General features: G+C 56.2%; 1 non-coding gene across 1 annotated transcript; it reads left to right on the plus strand.

The window, feature by feature from the left end:
* Window positions 1-17740: 17740 nt before the first annotated feature.
* Window positions 17741-17846, plus strand: LOC129633500 (U6 spliceosomal RNA). Its single transcript, XR_008705082.1, has one exon. It is a non-coding gene; the product is annotated as a U6 spliceosomal RNA (small nuclear RNA).
* The last annotated feature ends 8744 nt before the right edge of the window (window positions 17847-26590 follow it).

Here is a 26590-nt window from a genome sequence, read left to right on the forward strand (position 1 = left end):
CTGTAGGTGGCACTGAGAGAGTAGGGGGCATTTGAGTCATCAGGTGCAGCCCCTCACCCCTACTCCACCCAGAGCTGCTTTCCTCCCCATGTGGCCAAACGCCCACTCAGGCCTGTCCTGCCCTGACCGTGGGCAGCTGCCGCCCCCGACACCCAGCGTCTGATGGGACACAGCTGAGCTACTCGCTCCCGTCTCAGGGACACCTCCATTTAGGGTGTGAGAAGCATAATGTCCTTCCTATCCCCTCAGTCTGGGGATATCACTACAGATGGGGCCAATTTGCCTCCCAGGTTCCAGGCCACTCATTTCGAACCTGTTTAAGATCACAGGGTCCCTGAAAATCAGATGAGAACTCTGCTCCCTGCTGCTGGGAAAGATACTCCCAGAAAGCTCTTCCCATTCCTTCAGGGGCTCCCCCGTGCCCTCAGAGCCTCTAAGTCAGGAGATTCCTGCTTGGGGAATGAACCCCATCCCCCCCAGAAAGTCAGTCCTTGGTTTGAGAATCCCCACTCTGAGCCCTTTCCCAGGAGAGACCCCAACAAGGAGGGGTCAGGAGTTCTGATGGGCAATGCCCAGGAAAGGCTGACCCTCAGTCATCCCTCCCGGCAGCTGCCCTCCCATCTGAAGGCTTCCCCTCCCCACATCTCAGGGACATCTCTGCTTCCCACGTCAGAGCCAGAGGATGTGGGGAGCTCTGCGGGCCCCTTCTACCCTCGCCTGACGTTCAGGAGAACGGAGGCTCAGGGAGGCTGGCTGGGTCAGCTGAGGGCACAGGGTGTCCTCCCAGCTCACGCTTGGGTCTCGGTGTCTGAGGCTCAGGGCACACGGTGGGCTGGGGCAGGGGCCTGACCGGCGGGGGGTCAGCCGGGCCGCGGGGACTGGGGCCGGGGCGGGGGGGTGGGGGAGGTAGCCTCCACCTTCTCCCCACCCCTCGGCTTTTGTTTGCGACTGATGGAAAGTGGCAACTCGGAAAGCAGAGGTTTCTGGCTTTGCCAGATCATAGCTGGGAGAACAGATGGCCAATTCATCCCACCAAACTTGGCACCTCGAACAAAAGAAACAATATGTGTTTGGCTCCCTAATCTTTTCCTCAGGTTCCCAGGCAGGTGACTGGAAAGTCTGATGACAAGAAAGCGTCAACTCACTTCTCTTAGGACGCAAACCACAAACCCAGCCTGGCCATTGTTCCGCGGGCTCCCCGCCCATCCCTCTCTCCCTCTCCCTCTTCCCTCTCCAGCGCTGCCAGGCCTCGCAACAGCAGCTCCGAGTCTCCCCCAGAACTAGTCTTCTGTGCGGTGGGCTGGGGCTGGGGCCGGGGGGCACCATTTCTCTGAGCCTCACACCCTTTCTCTCTCTCTCACAGCAGCCCTACTATGATCCCATTTGCAGATGAGAAAACGGAGGCCCTGAGGGGTTAATTGACAGGCCTCGGGCTCTAGAAGTGGCAGAGCCAAGCGTGGTCACAGCAGCCGCTGTGCCTTGAGCTTCTCCTGGGGCCAGAGTACTGCCCCACTTTCTAGATTGCGGAGAGGGGCCTGGGCTCTGGGGAGCTGGGCATGGAACACTTCCGAGGAGCAGTCTGAAGAGGTGGCCCAGGTCTCCTGTGGAGTTCTGGAATTGGGGAGCTAGGGGGTTCCATGGGAAGTCTTGGGGACACACCCCTACAGCTATGGGTAACTGCACCTACTGTGTGTCTGGCATTTGGTAGGTACTTCACATGAGCTTCCCCTAATGGGCTCTGTTTCATGTGAACAATTGTCCCGGTTTTATGGATGAAAATTCAGAGGCAGAGAGAAACGATTTGCCAGAGCCATACAAGCAGTTAAATGCCAGAGTAGGACTCTTTCCACTGCCTCAGCTGTTTCTCTTCGCCCTCCACCCTCGCCCCAGCCCCAGCCGCAGGGAGGGTGTTAATGAGGCTGGCCTGGGAGAGGCAAGGGAAGGCCCTCTGTCCACAGGTGCCGGCAGGTCTTCCCGTGGTGGCCAGACCCAGGCCTGGCGCCACTCTGCCCCTGCCTGTCTACTCTCCCCCATGTGAGGTGGCGGCTGATACCCCTCTGGGGTGGGGTGGGGGCCCCTGCACGTGTCTGGGCCCTGCCTGCCAAGACCCCGCCCTGGAGACCCAGAGTCTGTCTTCCTGGGATGGCAGTGTTCCCATCCTGGACTCTCTGGGCGGGGCAGGTGGGGCTTGGGCAGTCGCAGGGCTGGCTTGGAGGTCCGGGGAGCTGAGAGGTGGGAGGTGGTAAGGTGTGAGCCCCGGGCCTGGGGACCTGTCTCCTCTGGTCTTTTTCTCTCTCTGTGCAGGCTGGTTGGATCTTTGACTCTTCCTTCTCTGCCTCTAGGTGACTCAGGGGTCAAAGAGTTTGTGGTGTGATGGGAAGAGCCAGGATGGGAAGCCGGAGACTGAGTTTTGGCCCCGACTATCCTGGGGAAGGCTGGGACGTCCTTTTCCCTCTGTGGGTTGCCACACACAGTTCAGGGGCCAGCAGGCCCCTTAGGCCCCAGTGCCCAGCCATCCCAGAGCAGTGAGGAGCTCGGGAGACAGCATTTGTCTGTTTTCTCCATCGAGAGAGCACCTGAAGAGCAGCTCCAGGCTCTCAGTGGAAAGGGATTTAAAGAGGAAAATAAATAAAGTGTGAAAGTGGGTCTTACTGACAAGCTCAAGCCCTGCTAGCTTTGCCTCTGTTCCTGCCCTGCCTCTCCATCCCCTCGGTGATTCGGGAGCTGTTTCTCCACGCTGAGCCCCTTCTCACACAGTCCTCCTCTTCAATCTTCTGCTCAGGAAAGCCTGCTTCAGAATGGGGGTGGGGTCAGGGGAGGTTCCAAACGAGAAGGTTGTCAACCACAAGAGGACCCCAGAAAGTGACTGAGCTCCTACCAAATGCATCAGCAGCACAGCACCATGTTCCTTCCACCAACATCACCCCCTCCTCCTTCGTCACTAACATCCCCACCATCCCCACCATCACCCCCTCCTGCATCACCACCACCATCATCATCCCCAGCATCCTCACCATCCCCACCAACTCCATATCCCCACCATCCCCAAAATCTCCACCATCCCCACCAGCCCCACCATCCCCACCATCCCCACCATTTCCACATCCCCACCATCCCCACCATCTGCACATCACCACCATCCCCACCATCTCCACATCCCCACCATCCCCACCATCGCCACCATCTCCACCATCCCCACCATCCCCACATCCCCACCATCTCCACCATCCCCACCATCCCCACCATCCCCACCATCCCCACCATCTCCACCATCCCCACCATCCCCACCATCCCCACCATCTCCACATCCCCACCATCTCCAACATCTCCACCATCCCCACCATCCCCACCATCCCCATCATCCCCACCATCTCCACATCCCTACCGTCCCCACCATCCCCACCATCCCCACCATCCCCACCATCCCCACCATCTCCACATCCCCAACATCCCACCATCTCCACCATCCCCACCATCCCCACCATCCCCATCATCCCCACCATCCCTACTATCCCCACCATCCCACCATCTCCACCATCCCCACCATCCCCACCATCCCCATCATCCCCACCATCCCTACTATCCCCACCATCCCACCATCGCCACCATCCCCACCATCCCCACCATCCCCACCATCTCCACATCCTCACCATCCCCACCATCTCCACATCCCCACTATCCCCACCATCTCCATATCCCCACCATCCCCACCACCTCCACATCCCCACCATCCCCACCATCGCCACCATCTCCACTATCTCCACCAGCCCCACATCCCCACCAATTCCACCATCCCCACCATCCCCACCATCCCTACCATCTCCATCATCCCCACCATCCCCACCATCCCCACCATCTCCACATCCCCACCATCTCCACCATCTCCACCATCCTCACCATCCCCACCATCCCCAACATCCCCACATGCCCACCATCTCCACCATCCCCACATCCCCACCATCCCCACCATCCCCACCATCCCCACCATCCCCACATCCCCACCATCCCCAACATCCCCACATCCCCACCATCTCACCATCCTCACATCCCCACCATCACCACATCCCCACCATCACCACATCCCCACATCCCCACCATCCCCACATCCCCACTATCCCCACCATCCCCACATCCCCACCATCTTCACCATCCCCACATCCCCACATCCCCACCATACCCACCATCCCCACCATCTCCACCATCCCCACCATCTCCACATCCCCACCATCTCCAACATCTCCACCATCCCCAACATCCCCACCATCCCCACCATCCCCACCATCTCCACATCCCTACCGTCCCCACCATCCCCACCATCCCCACCATCCCCACCATCACCACCATCTCCACATCCCCACCATCCCACCATCTCCACCATCCCCACCATCCCCACCATCCCCACCATCCCCACCATCATCACTATCCCCACCATCCCAACATCCCCACCATCCCCACCATCCCCACCATCCCAACCATCTCCACATCCTCACCATCCCCACCATCTCCACATCCCCACCATCCCCACCATCTCCATATCCCCACCATCCCCACCATCTCCACATCCCCACCATCCCCACCATCGCCACCATCTCCACTATCCCCACCATCCCAACATCCCCACCAATTCCACCATCCCCACCATCCCCACCATCCCTACCATCTCCACCATCCCCACCATCCCCACCATCCCCACAATCTCCACATCCCCACCATCTCCACCATCTCCACCATCCCCACCATCCCCACCATTCCCACCATCCCCACATGCCCACCATCTCCACCATCCCCACATCCCCACCATCGCCACCATCCCCACCATCCCCACCATCCCCACATCCCCACCATCTCCAACATCCCCACATCCCCACCATCTCCACAATCCTCACATCCCCACCATCTCCACCATCCTCACATCCCCACCATCCCCACATCCCCACATCCCCACCATCCCCACATCCCCACTATCCCCACCATCCCCACATCCCCACCATCTCCACCATCCCCACATCCCCACATCCCCACATCCCCACCATCCCCACCATCTCCATCATCCCCACCATCCCCACCATCGCCACCATCTCCATCATCCCCACCATCCCCACCATCTGCAACATGCCCACCATCCCAACCATCCCCACCATCTCCACATCCCCACCATCCCCACCATCTCCACCATCCCCACCATCCCCACCATCTCCACATCCCCACCATCTCCACCATCTCCACCATCCCCACCATCCCCACCATCCCCACCATCCCCACATGCCCACCATCTCCACCATACCCACATCCCCACCATCCCCACCATCCCCACCATCCCCACCATCCCCACATCCCCACCATCCCCAACATCCCCACATCCCCACAATCTCCACCATCCTCACATCCCCACCATCTCCACCATCCTCATATCCCCACCATCCCCACATCCCCACATCCCCACCATCCCCACATCCCCACTATCCCCACCATCCCCACATCCCCACCATCTCCACCATGCCCACATCCCCACATCCCCACCATCCCCACCATCCCCACCATCCACACCATCTCCAAATCCCCACCATCCCCACCATCGCAACCATCTCCATCATCCCCACCATCCCCACCATCTGCACTATGCCCACCATCCCAACCATCCCCACTATCTCCACATCCCCACCATCCCCACCATCTTCACCATCCCCACATCCCCACATCCCCACCATCCCTACGATCCCCACCATCCCCACCATCTCCACATCCCCACCATCCCCACCATCCCCATCATCCCCACCATCCCCACCATCCCCACCATCTCCACATCCCCACCATCTCCACATCCCCACCATCCCCACCATCCCCATCATCCCCACCATCCCCACCATCCCCACCATCTCCACATCCCCACCATCTCCACATCCCCACCATCCCCACCATCCACACCATCTCCACCATCCCCACCATCCCACCCATCCCCACCATCTCCACATCCCCACCATCTCCACCATCTCCACAATCCCCACCATCCACACCATCCCCACCATCCCCACCATCTCCCATACCCACCATCCCCACCATCTCCACATCCCCACCATCCCCACCATCCCCACCATCTCCACCATCCCCACCATCCCCACCATCCCCACTATCCCCACATCCCCACCATCTCCACCATCCCCACATCCCCACCATCCCTACCATCCCCACATCCCCACCATCCCCACCATACCCACATCCCCACCATCTCCACCATCCCCACATCCCCACCATCTCCACCATCCCCACATCCCCACCATCCCCACATCCCCACATCCCCACCATCCCTACATCCCCTCCATCCCCACCATCCCCACATCCCCACCATCTCCACCATCCCCACATCCCCACATCCCCACCATCCCCACCATCCCCACCATCCCCATCATCGCCACATCCCTACCATCTCCACCATCCCCACATCCCCACCATCCCCACATCCCCTCCATCCCCACCATCCCCACATCCCCACCATCTCCACCATCCCCACATCCCCACATTCCCACCATCCCCACATCCCCTCCATCCCCACCATCCCCACATCCCCACCATCTCCACCATCCCCACATCCCCACATCCCCACCATCCCCACCATCCCCACCATCCCCACCATCGCCACATCCCTACCATCTCCACCATCCCCACATCCCCACCATCCCCACATCCCCACATCCCCACCATCCCCACATCCCCATCATCCCCACCATCCCCACATCCCCACCATCTCCACCATCCCCACATCCCCACATCCCCACCATCCCCACCATCCCCACCATCCCCACCATCCCCACATCCCCACCATCCCCACCATCCCCACCATCTCCATCATCCCCACCATCCCCACCATCCCCACCATCTCCACATCCGCACCATCCCCACGATCGCCACCTGCCCACCATCCCAACCATCCCCACCATCTCCACATCCCCACCATCCCTACCATCTCCACCACCCCCACCATCACCACCATCTCCACATCCCCACCATCTCCACATCCCCACCATCCCCACCATCTCCACATCCCCACCATCCCCACCATCCCCACCATCCCCACCATCCCCACATCCCCACCATCCCCACATCCCCTCCATCCCCACCATCCCCACATCCCCACCATCTCCACCATCCCCACATCCCCACATCCCCACCATCCCCACATCCCCTCCATCCCCACCATCCCCACATCCCCACCATCTCCACCATCCCCACATCCCCACATCCCCACCATCCCCAACATCCCCACCATCCCCACCATCGCCACATCCCTACCATCTCCACCATCCCCACATCCCCACCATCCCCACATCCCCACATCCCCACCATCCCCACATCCCCACCATCCCCACCATCCCCACATCCCCACCATCTCCACCATCCCCACATCCCCACATCCCCACCATCCCCACCATCCCCACCATCTCCATCATCCCCACCATCCCCACCATCCCCACCATCTCCACATCCGCACCATCCCCACGATCGCCACCTGCCCACCATCCCAACCATCCCCACCATCTCCACATCCCCACCATCCCTACCATCTCCACCACCCCCACCATCACCACCATCTCCACATCCCCACCATCTCCACATCCCCACCATCCCCACCATCTCCACATCCCCACCATCCCCACCATCCCCACCATCCCCACCATCCCCACATCCCCACCATCTCCACCATCCCCACATCCCCACCATCTCCACCATCCCCACATCCCCACCATCCCCACATCCCCACATCCCCACCATCCCCACATCCCCTCCATCCCCACCATCCCCACATCCCCACCATCTCCACCATCCCCACATCCCCACATCCCCACCATCCCCACCATCCCCACCATCCCACCATCGCCACATCCCTACCATCTCCACCATCCCCACATCCCCACCATCCCCACATCCCCTCCATCCCCACCATCCCCACATCCCCACCATCTCCACCATCCCCACATCCCCACATCCCCACCATCCCCACATCCCCTTTATCCCCACCATCCCCACATCCCCACCATCTCCACCATCCCCACATCCCCACATCCCCACATCCCCACCATCCCCACCATCCCCACCATCCCCACCATCGCCACATCCCTACCATCTCCACCATCCCCACATCCCCACCATCCCCACATCCCCACCATCCCCACCATCCCCATATCCCCACCATCTCCACCATCCCCACATCCCCACATCCCCACCATCCCCAACATCCCCACCATCCCCACCATCCCCACATCCCCACCATCCCCACCATCCCCACCATCTCCATCATCCCCACCATCCCCACCATCCCCACCATCTCCACATCCGCACCATCCCCACCATCGCCACCATGCCCACCATCCCAACCATCCCCACCATCTCCACATCCCCACCATCCCTACCATCTCCACCACCCCCACCATCCCCACCATCTCCACATCCCCACCATCTCCACATCCCCACCATCCCCACCATCTCCACATCCCCACCATCCCACCATCCCCACCATCCCCAACATCCCCACCATCCCCACCATCTCCACCATCCCCACCATCCCCAACACCTCCACTATCCCCACCATCCCCACCATCCCCACCATCCCCATCATTGCCACCATCTCCACATCCCCACCATCCCCACCATCTCCACATCCCCACCATCCCCACCATCTCCACATCCCCATCATCCCCACCATCCCCACCATCACCACCATCCCCACCATCCCCACCATCCCCACCATCTCCACATCCCCACCATCTCCACCATCTCCACCATCCCCACCATCCCCACCATCCCCACCATCCCCACCATCCCCACCATCCCCACATCCCCACCATCCCCACATCCCCTCCATCCCCACCATCCCCACATCCCCACCATCTCCACCATCCCCACATCCCCACATCCCCACCATCCCCACATCCCCTCCATCCCCACCATCCCCACATCCCCACCATCTCCACCATCCCCACATCCCCACATCCCCACCATCCCCAACATCCCCACCATCCCCACCATCGCCACATCCCTACCATCTCCACCATCCCCACATCCCCACCATCCCCACATCCCCACATCTCCACCATCCCCACATCCCCACCATCCCCACCATCCCCACATCCCCACCATCTCCACCATCCCCACATCCCCACATCCCCACCATCCCCACCATCCCCACCATCCCCACCATCCCCACATCCCCACCATCCCCACCATCCCCACCATCTCCATCATCCCCACCATCCCCACCATCCCCACCATCTCCACATCCGCACCATCCCCACGATCGCCACCTGCCCACCATCCCAACCATCCCCACCATCTCCACATCCCCACCATCCCTACCATCTCCACCACCCCCACCATCACCACCATCTCCACATCCCCACCATCTCCACATCCCCACCATCCCCACCATCTCCACATCCCCACCATCCCCACCATCCCCACCATCCCCACCATCCCCACATCCCCACCATCTCCACCATCCCCACATCCCCACCATCTCCACCATCCCCACATCCCCACCATCCCCACATCCCCACATCCCCACCATCCCCACATCCCCTCCATCCCCACCATCCCCACATCCCCACCATCTCCACCATCCCCACATCCCCACATCCCCACCATCCCCACCATCCCCACCATCCCACCATCGCCACATCCCTACCATCTCCACCATCCCCACATCCCCACCATCCCCACATCCCCTCCATCCCCACCATCCCCACATCCCCACCATCTCCACCATCCCCACATCCCCACATCCCCACCATCCCCACATCCCCTTTATCCCCACCATCCCCACATCCCCACCATCTCCACCATCCCCACATCCCCACATCCCCACATCCCCACCATCCCCACCATCCCCACCATCCCCACCATCGCCACATCCCTACCATCTCCACCATCCCCACATCCCCACCATCCCCACATCCCCACCATCCCCACCATCCCCATATCCCCACCATCTCCACCATCCCCACATCCCCACATCCCCACCATCCCCACCATCCCCACCATCCCCACCATCCCCACATCCCCACCATCCCCACCATCCCCACCATCTCCATCATCCCCACCATCCCCACCATCCCCACCATCTCCACATCCGCACCATCCCCACCATCGCCACCATGCCCACCATCCCAACCATCCCCACCATCTCCACATCCCCACCATCCCTACCATCTCCACCACCCCCACCATCCCCACCATCTCCACATCCCCACCATCTCCACATCCCCACCATCCCCACCATCTCCACATCCCCACCATCCCACCATCCCCACCATCCCCAACATCCCCACCATCCCCACCATCTCCACCATCCCCACCATCCCCAACACCTCCACTATCCCCACCATCCCCACCATCCCCACCATCCCCATCATTGCCACCATCTCCACATCCCCACCATCCCCACCATCTCCACATCCCCACCATCCCCACCATCTCCACATCCCCATCATCCCCACCATCCCCACCATCACCACCATCCCCACCATCCCCACCATCCCCACCATCTCCACATCCCCACCATCTCCACCATCTCCACCATCCCCACCATCCACACCATCCCCACCATCCCCACCATCTCCACATCCCCACCATCCCCACCATCTCCACCTCCCCACCATCCCCACCATCCCCACCATCCCCACCATCTCCACATCCCCACCATCCCCACCATCTCCACCTCCCCACCATCCCCACCATCCCCACCATCCCCACCATCTCCACCATCCCCACATCCCCACCATCCCCACCATCCCCACATCCCCTCCATCCCCACCATCCCCACATCCCCACCATCTCCACCATCCCCACATCCCCACATCCCCACCATCCCCAACATCCCCACCATCCCCACCATCGCCACATCCCTACCATCTCCACCATCCCCACATCCCCACCATCCCCACATCCCCACATCTCCACCATCCCCACATCCCCACCATCCCCACCATCCCCACATCCCCACCATCTCCACCATCCCCACATCCCCACATCCCCACCATCCCCACCATCCCCACCATCCCCACCATCCCCACATCCCCACCATCCCCACCATCCCCACCATCTCCATCATCCCCACCATCCCCACCATCCCCACCATCTCCACATCCGCACCATCCCCACGATCGCCACCTGCCCACCATCCCAACCATCCCCACCATCTCCACATCCCCACCATCCCCACCATCTCCACATCCCCACCATCCCCACCATCCCCACCATCCCCACCATCCCCACATCCCCACCATCTCCACCATCCCCACATCCCCACCATCTCCACCATCCCCACATCCCCACCATCCCCACATCCCCACATCCCCACCATCCCCACATCCCCTCCATCCCCACCATCCCCACATCCCCACCATCTCCACCATCCCCACATCCCCACATCCCCACCATCCCCACCATCCCCACCATCCCACCATCGCCACATCCCTACCATCTCCACCATCCCCACATCCCCACCATCCCCACATCCCCTCCATCCCCACCATCCCCACATCCCCACCATCTCCACCATCCCCACATCCCCACATCCCCACCATCCCCACATCCCCTTTATCCCCACCATCCCCACATCCCCACCATCTCCACCATCCCCACATCCCCACATCCCCACATCCCCACCATCCCCACCATCCCCACCATCCCCACCATCGCCACATCCCTACCATCTCCACCATCCCCACATCCCCACCATCCCCACATCCCCACCATCCCCACCATCCCCATATCCCCACCATCTCCACCATCCCCACATCCCCACATCCCCACCATCCCCACCATCCCCACCATCCCCACCATCCCCACATCCCCACCATCCCCACCATCCCCACCATCTCCATCATCCCCACCATCCCCACCATCCCCACCATCTCCACATCCGCACCATCCCCACCATCGCCACCATGCCCACCATCCCAACCATCCCCACCATCTCCACATCCCCACCATCCCTACCATCTCCACCACCCCCACCATCCCCACCATCTCCACATCCCCACCATCTCCACATCCCCACCATCCCCACCATCTCCACATCCCCACCATCCCACCATCCCCACCATCCCCAACATCCCCACCATCCCCACCATCTCCACCATCCCCACCATCCCCAACACCTCCACTATCCCCACCATCCCCACCATCCCCACCATCCCCATCATTGCCACCATCTCCACATCCCCACCATCCCCACCATCTCCACATCCCCACCATCCCCACCATCTCCACATCCCCATCATCCCCACCATCCCCACCATCACCACCATCCCCACCATCCCCACCATCCCCACCATCTCCACATCCCCACCATCTCCACCATCTCCACCATCCCCACCATCCACACCATCCCCACCATCCCCACCATCTCCACATCCCCACCATCCCCACCATCTCCACCTCCCCACCATCCCCACCATCCCCACCATCCCCACCATCTCCACCATCCCCACCATCCCCACCATCCCCACTATCCCCACATCCCCACCATCTCCACCATCCCCACATCCCCACCATCCCCACCATCCCCACATCCCCACCATCCCCACCATACCCACATCCCCACCATCACCACCATCCCCACATCCCCACCATCTCCACCATCCCCACATCCCCACCATGCCCACATCCCCACATCCCCACCATCCCTACATCCCCACCATCCCCACCATCCCCACATCCCCAACATCTCCACCATCCCCACATCCCCACATCCCCACCATCCCCACCATCCCCACCATCCCCACCATCTCCACATCCCCACCATCTCCACCATCCCCACCATCCCCACCATCTCCACCATCCCCACATCCCCACCATCCCAACCATCCCCAGCATCCCCACATCCCCACCATCTCCACCATCCCCACATCCCCACCATCTCCACCATCCCCACATCCCCACCATCTCCACCATCCCTACCATCCCCACCATCTCCACCATCTCCACCATCCCCACCATCCCCACCATCCCCACCATCTCCACATCCCCACCATCTCCACCATCCTCACCATTCCCACCATCCCCACCATCCCCACCATCCCCACCATCTCCACATCCCCACCATCCCCACATCCCCAGCATCCCAACCATCCCCACCATCCCTACACCCCACCATCTCCACCATCCCCACATCCCCACCATCTCCACCATCCCCACCATCCCCACATCCCCACCATCTCCACCATCCCCACATCCCCACCATCCCCACTATCCCCACCATCCCAACATCCCCACCATCCCCACCATCCCCACCATCTCCACATCCCCCACCATCTCCACCATCCCCACCATCCCCATCATCCCCACCATCTCCACCATCCCCACCATCCTCACCATCCCCACCATCTTCACATCCCCACCGTCTCCACCATCCCCACCATCCCCACCATCACCACATCCCCACCATCCCATCATCCCCACCATCCCAACATCCCCAACATCCCCATCATCCCCACCATCCCCACTATCCCCACCATCCCAACATCCCCACCATCCCCACCATCCCCACCATCTCCACATCCCCACCATCCCCACATCCCCAACATCCCAACAATCCCCACCATCCCCACATCCCCACCATCTCCACCTTCCCCACATCCCCACCATCTCCACCATCCCCACCATTCCCACATCCCCACCATCGCCACTATCCCCACATCCCCACCATTTCCACCATCCCCACATCCCCACCATCTCCACCATCCCCACCATCCCCACATCCCCACCATCTCCACCATCCCCACATCCCCACCATCCCCACCATCTCCATCATCCCCACCATCCCCACCATCTCCACCATGCCCACCATCTCCACTATCCCCACCATTCCAACATCCCCACCATCCCCACCATCCCCACTATCCCCACCATCCCAACATCCCCACGATCCCCACCATCTCCATATCCGCACCGTCCCCTACATCTCCACCATCCACTCTATCCCCACCATCCCAACATCCCCACCATCCCAACCATCCCCACCATCCCCAACATCTCCACATCCCCACCATCCCCACATCCCCAACATCCAAACCATCCCCACCATCCCCACATCCCCACCATCTCCAACATCCTCACATCCCCACCATCTCCACCATCCCCACCATCCCCACATCCCCACCATCGCCACCATCCCCACATCCCCACCATCTCCACCATCCCCACATCCCCACCATCTCCACCATCCCCACATCCCCACCATCACCACCATCCCCACCATCCCCACCATCCTCACCATCCCCACATCCCCACCATCCCCACCATCCCCACATCCCCACCATCTCCACCATATCCACCATCCCCACCATCCCCACCATCCCCACCATCTCCACATACCCACCATCCACACCATCTCCACCATCCCCACCATCCCACCCATCCCCACCATCTCCACATCCCCACCATCTCCACCATCTCCACAATCCCCACCATCCACACCATCCCCACCATCCCCACCATCTCCCATACCCACCATCCCCACCATCTCCACATCCCCACCATCCCCACCATCCCCACCATCTCCACCATCCCCACCATGCCCACCATCCCCACTATCCCCACATCCCCACCATCTCCACCATCCCCACATCCCCACCATCCCCACCATCCCCACATCCCCACCATCCCCACCATCCCCACATCCCCACCATCTCCACCATCCCCACATCCCCACCATCTCCACCATCCCCACATCCCCACCATCCCCACATCCCTACATCCCCACCATCCCTACATCATCCCCTCCATCCCCACCATCCCCACATCCCCACCATCTCCACCATCCCCACATCCCCACATCCCCACCATCCCCACCATCCCCACCACCCCACCATCGCCACATCCCTACCATCTCCACCATCCCCACATCCCCACCATCCCCACATCCCCTCCATCCCCACCATTCCCACATCCCCACCATCTCCACCATCCCCACATCCCCACATCCCCACCATCCCCACATCCCCTCCATCCCCACCATCCCCACATCCCCACCATCTCCACCATCCCCACATCCCCACATCCCCACCATCCCCACCATCCCCACCATCCCCACCATCCCCACCATCCTCACCATCCCCACATCCCCACCATCCCCACCATCCCCACATCCCCACCATCTCCACCATGCCCACCATCCCCACCATCTCCACATCCCCACCATCTCCACCATCCCCACCATCCCCACCATCCCCACCATCCCCACCATCTCCACATACCCACCATCCACACCATCTCCACCATCCCCACCATCCCACCCATCCCCACCATCTCCACATCCCCACCATCTCCACCATCTCCACAATCCCCACCATCCACACCATCCCCACCATCCCCACCATCTCCCATACCCACCATCCCCACCATCTCCACATCCCCACCATCCCCACCATCCCCACCATCTCCACCATCCCCACCATGCCCACCATCCCCACTATCCCCACATCCCCACCATCTCCACCATCCCCACATCCCCACCATCCCCACCATCCCCACATCCCCACCATCCCCACCATCCCCACACCCCACCATCTCCACCATCCCCACATCCCCACCATCTCCACCATCCCCACATCCCCACCATCCCCACATCCCCACCATCCCCACCATCCCCACATCCCCTCCATCCCCACCATCCCCACATCCCCACCATCTCCACCATCCCCACATCCCCACATCCCCACCATCCCCACCATCCCACCATCCCCACCATCGCCACATCCCTACCATCTCCACCATCCCCACATCCCCACCATCCCCACATCCCCTCCATCCCCACCATCCCCACATCCCCACCATCTCCACCATCCCCACATCCCCACATCCCCACCATCCCCACATCCCCTTTATCCCCACCATCCCCACATCCCCACCATCTCCACCATCCCCACATCCCCACATCCCCACATCCCCACCATCCCCACCATCCCCACCATCCCCACCATCGCCACATCCCTACCATCTCCACCATCCCCACATCCCCAGCATCCCCACATCCCCACCATCCCCACCATCCCCATATCCCCACCATCTCCACCATCCCCACATCCCCACCATCCCCACCATCCCCACATCCCCACCATCCCCACCATCCCCACCATCTCCATCATCCCCACCAAACCCACCATCCCCACCATCTCCACATCCGCACCATCCCCACCATCGCCACCATGCCCACCATCCCAACCATCCCCACCATCTCCACATCCCCACCATCCCTACCATCTCCACCACCCCCACCATCCCCACCATCTCCACATCCCCACCATCTCCACATCCCCACCATCCCCACCATCTCCACATCCGCACCATCCCACCATCCCCACCATCCCCACCATCCCCACCATCCCCACCATCTCCACCATCCCCACCATCCCCAACACCTCCACTATCCCCACCATCCCCACCATCCCCACCATCCCCATCATTGCCACCATCTCCACATCCCCACCATCCCCACCATCTCCACATCCCCACCATCCCCACCATCTCCACATCCCCACCATCCCCACCATCCCCACCATCACCACCATCCCCACCATCCCCACCATCCCCACCATCTCCACATCCCCACCATCTCCACCATCTCCACCATCCCCACCATCCACACCATCCCCACCATCCCCACCATCTCCACATCCCCACCATCCCCACCATCTCCACCTCCCCACCATCCCCACCATCCCCACCATCCCCACCATCTCCACCATCCCCACCATCCCCACCATCCCAATATCCCCACCATCCCCACCATCCCCACCATCCCCACCATCTCCACATCCCCACCATCTCCACCATCCCCACCATCCCCACCATCTCCACCATCCCCACATCCCCACCATCCCAACCATCCCCAGCATCCCCACATCCCCACCATCTCCACCATCCCCACATCCCCACCATCTCCACCATCCCCACCATCCCCACCATCTCCACCATCTCCACCATCCCCACCATCCCCACCATCCCCACCATCTCCACATCCCCACCATCTCCACCATCCTCACCATCCCCACCATCCCCACCATCCCCACCATCCCCACCATCTCCACATCCCCACCATCCCCACATCCCCAGCATCCCAACCATCCCCACCATCCCTACACCCCACCATCTCCACCATCCCCACATCCCCACCATCTCCACCATCCCCACCATCCCCACATCCCCACCATCTCCACCATCCCCACATCCCCACCATCCCCACTATCCCCACCATCCCAACATCCCCACCATCCCCACCATCCCCACCATCTCCACATCCCCCACCATCTCCACCATCCCCACCATCCCCACCATCTCCACCATGCCCACCATCCCCACATCCCCACCATCCCCACATCCCCACATCCCCACCATCCCCACATCCCCACCATCCCCACCATCCCCTCATCCCCACCATCTCCACCATCCCCACATCCCCACATCCCCACCGTCCCCACCATCCCCACCATCCCCACCATCCCCACTATCTCCACCATCCCCACATCCCCACCATCCCCACAATCCCCACCATCCCCACCATCCCCACATCCCCATCATCCCCACATCCCCATCATCCCCACCATCCCCACAACCGCCATGACCACCATCGCTGCCACCAGCATGGTATTATCACTGTTTGGTTTCTCTTTCCTTACTGTAACAAATTATCACAAACTTTGTGTCCTGAGTCCCTTCTTCAAGCAGCTGTTACAAAACCCCCACAGTGCTCACTTCAGCAGCACATATACTAAAATTGGAATGATACAGAGAAGATTAGCATGGCCCCTGTGCAAAAAAAAAAAAAAAAAAAAAAAACCCACAGAATGGATGGCTTATGAAAAGCAGAAATTTATTTCTCACAGTTCTCAAGGCTGGGGTATCCAAGATCAATGTGCTGGAAGATATGGTCTTCCTGGTTCATAGATGATCCTCTTTTTCCTGTGTCCTCACAGGGCAGAAGGGGCTAGCATGCTCTATGGGCCTCTTCTAAGAGCACTGATTCCATTCGTGTGGGATCCACCCTTATGATTTCATTACCCCCAAGACTTCATCTTCTAATACTACCACACTGAGTGAGTGAATGAAAGTTGCTCAGTCGTGTTTCACCCTTTGCAACCCCATGGACTATATAGTCCATGGAATTCTCCAGGACAGAATACTGGAGTGGGAAGCTGTTCCCTTCTCCAGGAGATCTTCCCAACCCAGGGATCGAAGCCAGGCCTCCTGCATTGCAGGCGGATTCTCTACCAGCTGAGCCACCAAGGAAGCCACTATCACCTTGGGCAGTAGGATTTCAACATGGGAATTTGGGTGGGGGGAGACACAAACATTTAGAGCACAGCACTAGAAGACACAGAGACATTACTTTCCCAACAAAGGTCCATCTAGTCAAGGCTATGGTTTTTCCAGTAGTCATGTATGGATTGGATTGGAGAAGGCAGTGGCACCCCACTCCATACTCTTGCCTGGAGAATCCCATGGATGGAGGAGCCTGGTGGGCTGCAGTCCATGGCGTCGCTAGGAGTCGGACACGACTGAGCGACTTCACTTTCACTTTTCACTTTCATGCATTGGAGAAGGAAATGGCAACCCACTCCAGTGTTCTTGCCTAGAGAATCCCAGGGAGGAGGGAGCCTGGTGGGCTGCTGTCTCTGGGGTTGCACAGAGTTGGCCATTACTGAAGCAACTTAGCAGCAGCAACAGCATGTATGGATGTGAGAGTTGGACTGTGAAGAAAACTGAGAGCTGAAGAATTGATGCTATGACAACTTAGACAGCATACTGAAAAGCAGAGACATTACTTTGCCGACAAAGGCCTGTCTAGTCAAGACTATGGTTTTTCCAGTAGTCATGTATGGATGTGAGAGTTGGATCATAAAGAAAGCTGAGCACTGAAGAATTGATGCTTTTGAACTGTGGTGTTGGAGAAGACTCTTGAGAGTCCCTTGGACTGCAAGGAGATCCAACCAGTCCATCCTAAAGGAGATCAGTCCCAAGTGTTCATTGGAAGGACTGATGTTGAAGCTGAAATTCCAATACTTTGGCCACTTGATGAGAAGAGCTGACTCATTTGAAAAGACTCTGATGCTGGGAAAGACTGCAGGTGGGAGGAGAAGGGGACGACAGAGGATGAGATGGTTGGATGGTATCACCAACTCGATGGGCATGAGTTTGAGTAAACTCTGGGAGTTGCTGATGGACAGGGAAGACTGGAGTGCTGTGGTCCATGGGGTCACAAAGAGTCAGACACAACTGAGCAACTGAACTGAACTAGAAGACAAACCAGATTTATCATGTGATAGTTCTGGAATTCAGAACTTTAGATGTGCCAATTATATTCTTTGCAGCCAAAGATGGAGAAGCTCTATACAGTCAGCAAAAACAAGACCAGCAGCTGACTGTGGCTCAGACCATGAACTCCTTATTGCCAAATTCAGACTTAAACTGAAGAAAGTAGGGAAAACCACTAGACCATTCAGGTATGACCTAAATCAAATCCCTTATGATTATACAGTGGAAGTGAGAAATAGATTTAAGGGCCTAGATCTGATAGACAGAGTGCCTGATGAACTATGGAATGAGGTTCGTGACATTGTACAGGAGACAGGGATCAAGACCATCCCCATGGAAAAGAAATGCAAAAAAGCAAAATGGCTGTCTGGGGAGGCCTTACAAATAGCTGTGAAAAGAAGAGAAGCAAAAAGCAAAGGAGAAAAGGAAAGATATAAACATCTGAATGCAGAGTTCCAAAGAATAGCAAGAAGAGATAAGAAAGCCTTCTTCAGCGATCAATGCAAAGAAATAGAGGAAAACAACAGAATGGGAAAGACTAGAGATCTCTTCAAGAAAATCAGAGATACCAAAGGAACATTTCATGCAAAGATGGGCTGAATAAAAGACAGAAATGGTATGGACCTAACAGAAGCAGAAGATATTAAGAAGAGATGGCAAGAATACACAGAAGAACTGTACAAAAAAGATCTTCACGACCCAGATAATCACGATGGTGTGATCACTGACCTAGAGCCAGACATCCTGGAATGTGAAGTCAAGTGGGCCTTGGAAAGCATCACTATGAACAAAGCTAGTGGAGGTGATGGAATTTCAGTTGAGCTATTCCAAATCCTGAAAGATGATTCTGTGAAAGTGCTGCACTCAATATGCCAGCACATTTGGAAAACTCAGCAGTGGCCACAGGACTGGAAAAGGTTAGTTTTCATTACAATCCCAAAGAAAGGCAATGCCAAAGAATGCTCAAACTATTGCACAATTGCACTCATCTCACACGCTAGTAAAGTAATGCTCAAAATTCTCCAAGCCAGGCTTCAGAAATATGTGAACCGTGAACTTCCAGATGTTCAAGCTGGATTTAGAAAAGGCAGAGGAACCAGAGATCAAATTGCCAACATCTGCTGGATCATGGAAAAAGCAAGAGAGTTCCAGAAAAACATCTATTTCTGCTTTATTGACTATGCCAAAGCCTTTGGCTGTGTGGATCACAATAAACTGTGGAAAATTCTGAAAGAGATGGGAATACCAGACCACCTGATCTGCCTCTTGAGAAATTTGTATGCAGGTCAGGAAGCAACAGTTAGAACTGGACATGGAACAAGAGACTGGTTCCAAATAGGAAAAGGAGTACGTCAAGGCTGTATATTGTCACCCTGTTTATTTAACCTATATGCAGAGTACATCATGAGAAACGCTGGACTGGAAGAAACACAAGCTGGAATCAAGATTGCTGGGAGAAATATCAATAACCTCAGATGTGCAGATGACACCACCCTTATGGCAGAAAGTGAAGAGGAACTCAAAAGCCTCTTGATGAAAGTGAAAGTGGAGAGTGAAAAAGTTGGCTTAAAGCTCAACTTCTGGCCTCGTCTGCTGCTCCAGTCACGTCTCACCTGTGTTCCTCTGCACCCTGGCCAGAAGTCTGTCAGGAACGACGCTCTTCATTCTCAGAGAAATGGTAGCTTCTGCAGAGTTGTAAGGTTTGCGATCAGACCTCCATTTCCGGCGATCCCTCTGGCTTAACTATGAAGAATGGATTGTTAGGAGTTTGGGGACAAGGAGTGTGTGGCACCTACTTAAGACCTGCTGTTGCAGTCCAGCAGTGGAGGGTGGAGATGGCTCTAACCTGGACTGGAGTGGCGGGTGTGGAGATGGAGAGAGGAGGACATAGTTGGGCTCTGTAAGAGTTAAAATTCAAAAGTTCTTGGGGATGGCTTAGCTTTGGGAGTGAGGAGAAGGGTGGTGCCGAGGATGCCGCCTGGGTTTCCGCTTCCATGGGTGGATGGTGGTAACACTGCCTCATGAGGACAAGAGTATCATGTTCATCATTGTTAGTAGCAATATATAACGAAAGCAATAGCATACTCCAGCAATGTGTTATTATAATATAGTATTATTATTATATAATATGCATTATGTATTGTAATCTATATCTATATTTTATATTTACATTATATTAATTATATCATTATATTATACTGATTATTAATTGCATTAATATAATCAATGTTTTTAGTATTGTATTTGATTAATTATATTAAGTATTATGTCAATATAATATAATTATACTATATAATACATGTTAGATACTCAGTCATGTCCAACTCTTTGCAGCTGCAGTGGGTAGCCAATGCCTTTTCCAGGGAATCTTCCTAACCCATGGATTGAACTTGGGTCTTCAGCGTTGAGGCAGATTCTTTACCATCTGAGTCACCAGGGAAGCCCAATATAATACATAATATATTATTATATAATATAAAATCTGCATATTTATATATAATGTTTATTATAATACAATTCACATATTATATATTATAATTACATGCAAATTATTATAATTATATAAATAAATTAATATAATTTATTTATATAATACATACAAAGTATAAATTTATATATTACATTTATAATTGAAATATATTATATATAAATATATAATAATATATAAATTATATATATAGTTTATATAATAGAATTTATATATTATATATACACAAGTTCTCAGTCATGTCTGACTCTTTGCAACCCCATGGACTGTAGCCTGCTAGGCTCCTCTGTCCATTGGATTTTTCCAGGTAAGAATACCGGAGTGGGTTGCCATTTCCTCCTCCAGGGGATCTTCCCAACCCAGGAGTCGAACCCAGGTCTCTTGTGTCTGCTGCATTGGCAGGCAGATTCTTTACTGCTAGTGCCACCGGGGAAGATAGTATGTATTGTATTATACCTAGGTAGTGACTTAGTTTGGGTTCTCCAGAAGTCAAATCTTGGGACAGGCTTTCAGATGCAAGGAATTCACTTGGGAGGTAGAATAGCAAAGCGGGGAAGTAAGACAGGGTAGAGAAGGCAACCAGCAAAGGGCACATTATCAAGCAAGGCATCATTGTGAGAAAATGGAGCTTGATCCTGCTGGGGGAGGGGGAACTCTGGGACCCAGGAAGAATTCTCACCTCAGAGTCACCCTACCCAGCAAGGAGGAAGCGGAGCTATTTATACACCAACTCTGTCTAGTCATTGGTTGGAGGCTGTTCTCAAGGGGTGTTGATTCCCCATTACCTCCAGCCTTCCACATGTAGGGACAGATAAGGCTCAGTGGCAAGAAAAGCCCTCAGGCAAAAAGATTTAGGTTCTGGCTGCTGGAGGCCAGACTTGTGTGCACTGAAATGGCCAGGACTTGGTGACGCGGGAAGGGAACAGACAGCATCTGCGGCTGGCAGGAGGTGGTGAAATAAGGATTCACACCCAGGTCTTCAGGATTTCAAAGTCTATGGATGGATGTGCATATAGATGGATGGATAAATAGACACAGATGGACAGAGAGTTGAGCAGATGAACAGGTGATTGAATAGTTAGATGTTCAAAGAAATGGATGGTTAGGTGGTTGAGCAATGGATGGTTGGATGGATGAATGTTTACATGGGTGAGTGGATGGGCAAATATGTAATGGACAGATAAATAGATGAGGAATGGGTGGATAGATGGATGGATACATAGGTGAAAAAATTAGTGTATGGGCAAATTTGGGTAGATTGTTTAAAATTGAGTCTGTGACTGAATAGATGGATAGAAAAATAAGTAGACAACAGGGTGGATGACCAGGTTTGGGAAAAAAGAGGGGCTATGACTTAGCAGAGCCTCAATAGTGGGTTTGGTTGAAGTGAGCTCAGCCAATATCACCTTCATGACCCCTCCCACTGCTCCAGGAGGTCCACAGTCTCTAAGTCTTAGAGGCTTCCCAGCTGTGGGCTCATATAGATGACCAATCACATTAGGAAAGAAGTGAAGGGAGCAGGGCAGACCCAGCATGGAAGCAGCAGAGTGTGGGTCAGGGGCAGCCTGCAAGATGGACCTGGAGTAATGGGGTGGAGCCCCATGGGCCTCGCACCTAGAGTGGGACTGCTTTGCCCGGAGCTGGCTGGGTGCCTGCCCAGGAGACCACGTCAGAGGCCTGGCTCTGGCCACCCTGCCATGTGGGTGGGGGCTGGACATGTTTGTCCCACCACCCAAACAAGGCAATGGTTGCAGAAAGGAGGACGGCTCTCCCAGTGGGAGCAGCACTGGCTGCAGCAGCTAGGGAAAGAGGTTGATATCAGGACAGGGAGTCCCTCCATCCTGGCAGAGCCGAGAGGAACCCAGGGACACCGGCTCCAGCCCAAGCACAGCTGATGGGCCCTGCTCTGCCAAGTTTCACTGCCTGGAGCACATTTTTATGACTGAGGAATAATGAGAGGCAGGCATCCTAGCCGTGGCCTTTCCCTGGTGCAGCCTCTGTGTGTGTCAGAGGGGCGGGGTGGGGGAGAAGTGCCTGCACACACATATGCATGGTTTGCATGAGTGGACATGGATGTCATAAGTGGGTCTCTACATGGGCTTGTCTGTGTGTATGTCAGGGTTGAGTCTACACCCTGGGACATTTGGCATGTCTGGGTTTGAGTGTACAAACAGGCTTGTGTGTATATGTGGATATGTTTGAAAGTAGGTAGACATGTTTACATGGATGTGAGTGTATTTGTGTGCATGTTGTTGCTTGTGTGTATACTTGCACATGGATGAGCATATTGGCATTTGCATGAGCATATGTGGGTGCAAAGATATTCACATCTGTGTGTTTGTGTTTACGCTTGCTGTTTGCATGTGCGGTAACGTATGTGTATGGGTGTGGGGTGCGTGTGCATGTACAAATGCATGCACGCAAGTAGATCTGAACCTACCAGGGAATGGACGTCCTGGAATAAAGGACCCCCCCTTCCTTGGCCACAGCCCTATCCCTTACCATCCTCAGCCTCATCCCTTCAGACAAATTTCAGAAGCTAATCAGTTAGTAGTTTTGGAAACATTTTAGGCCATCTCAGGCCTCTGAGTTTGCAGGTGCTACTTGGAAAGCCATCTTCTTCCTTTCCCCTTGCTAAAACTCTCGTTCATCTTCCAGGTCCTGGTTCCATGTCTTCTGTGCTATCTTCCTGGTCACCTTAGACTCCATCCTCTGGGTCCCCAGCTGCCTCTCAGACATCCTGTTCATATGGCCAAGAGGTATTTCCTACTCCTTGTATGGACTGGGAGTTCCTTGAGGGTAGAGTTTTTGCCTAATTCCTTTCTGGTTCCCCGGGGTCTGGAATAGGACTTATCATGCAATGGGATGGCTGGATGAATGGGTGGATGGATAGACAGATGGATGAATAGACAGGCAGATGGCTGGATCGATGAACAGGCAGATGGACAGATAGATGTGTGGATGGATGATGGGTGAATGGGTGGGTGGAGTGGTGAGTAAGCACTCAACCCAGCACTCGCGTTTCCAAATCCTGGATTCTGAAGGGAGATTCCTTGCAGCTCTTGCTTGGCTTTCCTTTCCTCTGAACAGAAGCAGCGGTCTGTGCTTGTAGAGCAAGGTTGCAGCCTCTGGGCTGGCCTGCTTGCTCCCCTCTCCACTCTGGCTCTCAGGAGGGCTGGCTCCAGACTGGCCACCTACCTTCCGGAGGAGCAGATTAGGCCTGAAGAGGCATTGCTGAGTGGCTTAAGTTAGCCCCTGTTTGTGCTCGGGGCTTTCAAAGGCTGGAAAGACAGCAGAGGAGGGGGCTGACTTCAGGCCCCACTGCTAAGTGGGCAGGGATTGTGTGCCTTCAGGCCTTGATGGCAGGCGGCTTAGGGCAGGGCCCTAGGAGTTTTGAGACAGGAAAATGGTGTTTTGTCTTGTTAATGCATTCACATGGCTTTGAACTGGAGAGTAGTCAGGTGTCCCCAGACAGCCGCTTTTGAGCTGGTCTAGGGTGGGGGCAGGGCCTAGCCAGGCCCCGGATTACAGAGGCCTTCCCAGGGGAAGGCGGCCTTTGATGGGGCCGGGTCTGTTGTCCGGAGTCTGCTTTGCTGGTGGCTGGAGCCCCTAATGAGGGGAATGGCTGTTCTGAGGCATTCCCCCGGTCCCCCTTGGGCAGCAGGCGGAGGTCTCCTTTGATGTCAGAGTCCTTAAGCCAAGTGGGGACTAATTGCCACAAGGTACAGAATATTCTGGTTGTTTGAGGGGCCTGCAACTTGCTCACAATGCCACAGCCACCCTGGGGTGGGGATGAAGGCAGCCACTCTCCTGATGTGGGGGTGGGTTTTTTTCTTTCTTTCTTTCATGCACACAGACCCAGCACAGAATGGGAAACACACTATACCACACACACACACACACACACACACTTTACTGTAACTTTGTAAACAGTATTATGTTCGAAAACATGTTTTTGTGTTTTTTTTTAAATCAAAAAGCCAGTTTGGTGGGAGTGGTAAGGGCAAAGAGAAAAACAAAGCAGACTCTGGTAGGCCAGTGACAGAGAGATTAGGATCCAAGCTTGTTTAGCCACTTGTTAGCTGGGGCAGGTCTCTGAGACTCGCTGGACCCCAGCACTGTCCCCTGACAAAGGCCAGGCTATGCCTGACACCGTAGGTGCTTGCGGGTGTTTTTCCTGCCTTTCAGCAGCTAAGGTGCCTGAGTTCTTGAGACAGTTCACTAACACAAGGCATCTGTTCTCCTGGCTGGAATGGAGAGCCTGGTCAGCAGACATCAGTTAAATCACTCTCATTTGATCAAAGAACAGGTCAAGGATGGTTTCCTTCCATTTTCAATGTTTGTGCCCACATGGTTTTCGTCTCAAAGGAAGATGACCTTCTCTGTGTATTACGCTCACTCATATTCAACCCTCACTTTGACCTTTCAATAGAATCTGGAATTATTGTGCACACACCAGGCACAGGGCTAGGTGATCTATTATCTCTAATCTTCATGCTGACACTTTTTGAGGTTAATAATCCCATTAGACAGATGGGGAACCCCAGACTCACAGACAACAACTGGCCTAAAATCATCCTATGTTAGGAAGGGAGAACCAGCTTTCTGGTCAACCTGGCTTCAAAGCCCAAACCCTCTCAAGCCTGTGCCAGCTGAATGTTCTGAACAAGCTTCCCAGAGCTTCATTTCCCCATCTGGTCAATAGGAATAATGACAGTACACACTGCTGGAATGCAGAGCCATTTAAATGAGATAAGCCCTTCCAAAGTCCCTAGTGAGTGCCTGATGTAAGTG

The sequence above is a fragment of the Bubalus kerabau genome, chromosome 18, assembly GCF_029407905.1.
Source record: "Bubalus kerabau isolate K-KA32 ecotype Philippines breed swamp buffalo chromosome 18, PCC_UOA_SB_1v2, whole genome shotgun sequence".
Taxonomy (NCBI): Eukaryota; Metazoa; Chordata; class Mammalia; order Artiodactyla; family Bovidae; genus Bubalus; species Bubalus kerabau.